This window comes from Lutra lutra, chromosome 2, assembly GCF_902655055.1.
Source record: "Lutra lutra chromosome 2, mLutLut1.2, whole genome shotgun sequence".
Classification (NCBI taxonomy): domain Eukaryota; kingdom Metazoa; phylum Chordata; class Mammalia; order Carnivora; family Mustelidae; genus Lutra; species Lutra lutra.
In genome coordinates, this window is record NC_062279.1 from 125,277,885 (window position 1) to 125,280,549 (window position 2,665).

Consider the following 2,665-nt stretch of genomic DNA (forward strand, 5'->3'; position numbering starts at 1 on the left):
TCTATTTCTTCCTGGTTCAGTTGTGGTAGTTTATATGTCTCTAGGAATGCATCCATTTCTTCCAGATTGTCAAATTTGTTGGCGTAGAGTTGCTCATAGTATGTTCTTATAATTGTCTGTATTTCTTTGGTGTTAGTTGTGATCTCTCCCCTTTCATTCATGATTTTATTTATTTGGGTCCTTTCTCTTTTCTTTTTGATAAGTCTGGCCAGGGGTTTATCAATCTTATTAATTCTTTCAAAGAACCAGCTCCTAGTTTCGTTGATTTGTTCTATTGTTTTTTTGGTTTCTATTTCATTGATTTCTGCTCTAATCTTTATGATTTCTCTTCTCCTGCTGGGTTTAGGGTTTCTTTCTTGTTCTTTCTCCAGCTCATTTAGGTGTAGGGTTAGGTTGTGTACCTGAGACCTTTCTCGTTTCTTGAGAAAGGCTTGTACCGCTATATATTTTCCTCTCAGGACAGCCTTTGTTGTGTCCCACAGATTTTGAACCGTTGTGTTTTCATTATCATTTGTTTCCATGAATTTTTTCAATTCTTCTTTAATTTCCTGGTTGACCCATTCATTCTTTAGAAGGATGCTGTTTAGTCTCCATGTATTTGGGTTCTTTCCAAATTTCCTCTTGTGATTGAGTTCTAGCTTCAGAGCATAGTGGTCTGAAAATATGCAGGGAATGATCCCAATCTTTTGATACCGATTGAGACCTGATTTAGGACCGAGGATGTGATCTATTCTGGAGAATGTTCCATGTGCACTAGAGAAGAATGTGCATTCTGTTGCTTTGGGATGAAATGTTCTGAATATATCTGTGATGTCCATCTGATCCAGTGTGTCATTTAAGGCCTTTATTTCAAAAATATGGAACGCTTCACGAATTTGTGTGTCATCCTTGCACAGGGACCATGCTAATCTTTTCTGTATCGTTCCAATTTTAGTATATGTGCTGCCGAAGCGAGCACTACAATTGCTTTCTAATAAGGCCTGTGGCTTAAGATGGGATGGTCCTGAAGTAGAGTAGGTGCAACTGGAACTAAGACCTGACAGAAGGCTATATGACCACTTGTACATCAAAGATTGTTTCCAATTCAGAGAGCCCCAATCACTTAAGCTGAGAACAAATCATTAGAGATCTATTTGGAAGACTAATTCAGGTGATCATTATCTTAAATCACCCCCTCTCTGGCTTTCCATTGTACTTTGGTCTCACTTGTTAGGAAATCCACAACCCTATTAACAGCTATGGCATTATTTACTAATCTTCACCTTGATCTTCTAGAAAACACCTCTATTCACTCATCTAATAATCTGTATGAGGTACAGTTCCATATGCAGGGAATTTCTCAGTGAATGACTTTAACAGAATGCCTAGTTAATAGCTTAGACTTCAGTATAGGAGACAGAAAACAAGTAAATACAGCATAAGAAAGTGTTAAGTGCTTTGAACAAAGCAAAACATAGAAAGTGATGAAATAGGAGGTATTTTAGAAAGGGTAACTAAGACGAACTACAAAGACATTTATGAAGAGATGAAGAGATGATATTTGAAATGTAATACAGGAAGGGTAGGCTGGTGAGAAAATAACATTCTAGGGAGAGGTAACATGAATAAGAAAAGATGAGAGATTGTAATAAGCTTGATATGTTTCATGAATACCAGTATGATTAGATATTAGAAAGTGAAATGCACAGTAGTAGATGTGGTCAGTCCTTTCAGAGTAAGATAAGGATTTTGATTTTAGAAAATGCAATGGATGTCATTATAGGGTTAAAAAAAAGATGACATGATCTAAAATATATTTTTAAAAGATCTCTTTGGCAGCTATGTGAAAAATGGATCATAGGGAATTGATTATAGAAAAAGTAGAAAAATATAGTAATTAACATCATGAATATAAGCAAAGTCCCCAGCAACAGAACCTCCTATCCACTTCTAATAAAGATAACTAAATTTTTGAGAAAATAATCAGCTAGGGGTTTTGCTTGAGGCCCAACTAAGAATCCATTCAATTTTGAGTTGCCAAATTTGAATGACAACTGCTCTGTATCATTAGGATTTCCTACTACAGTGCAGCCCAGGGTTGTAACAATGTCATAGGGTTATACTTATAGTGAACTCCACCTACTGCATACCACATGTGTAACTACATATAACTACACATTCAAATATCCTTTACTTATTTTTTTTCTTAGATCTTCTTTAATTTCTTTTTTTTTTAATTTTTTAAATTTCTTTTCAGCGTAACAGTATTCATTGTTTTTGCACCGCACACAGTGCTCCATGCAATCTGTGCCCTCTCTAATACCCACCACCTGGTTCAGGAATATTCTCTTCTACAGTGTGTTATGGCACAGAACTCTAGAGCCTGACACAAGTGCTTGTCTCCCTCTTCAGTAAACATGATGTCCACCTAATTTTTTTTTTTGAAAAAAATATTTGCTCTTTCCATAGACATGGTACTTCCCTAGGCAGAGGTAGTATAGCTCTCCTTCCAAAATATGAAGTATCAGTCCAGGCATATGCCCCTGATTAGTGAACCAAACTTCCTGAACTAATTGCATAACATTTATATGCATCTCCAGCCATAAATCCAACGGACTATACTGTGGTTATGCCTTGGTCTTTTAAGTTTGAGTTTTCTGTTTCTTACCACTAAAACCTGGGTTAC

The 2,665-nt window shown here is 36.2% G+C and overlaps 1 non-coding gene across 1 annotated transcript; it reads right to left on the reverse strand.

Annotated features, from left to right (window-relative positions):
- Nucleotides 1–851: 851 nt before the first annotated feature.
- LOC125094505 (U6 spliceosomal RNA) lies at nt 852–958 on the reverse strand. Its single transcript, XR_007125532.1, has one exon. It is a non-coding gene; the product is annotated as a U6 spliceosomal RNA (small nuclear RNA).
- Between the last annotated feature and the right edge of the window lie 1,707 nt (nt 959–2,665).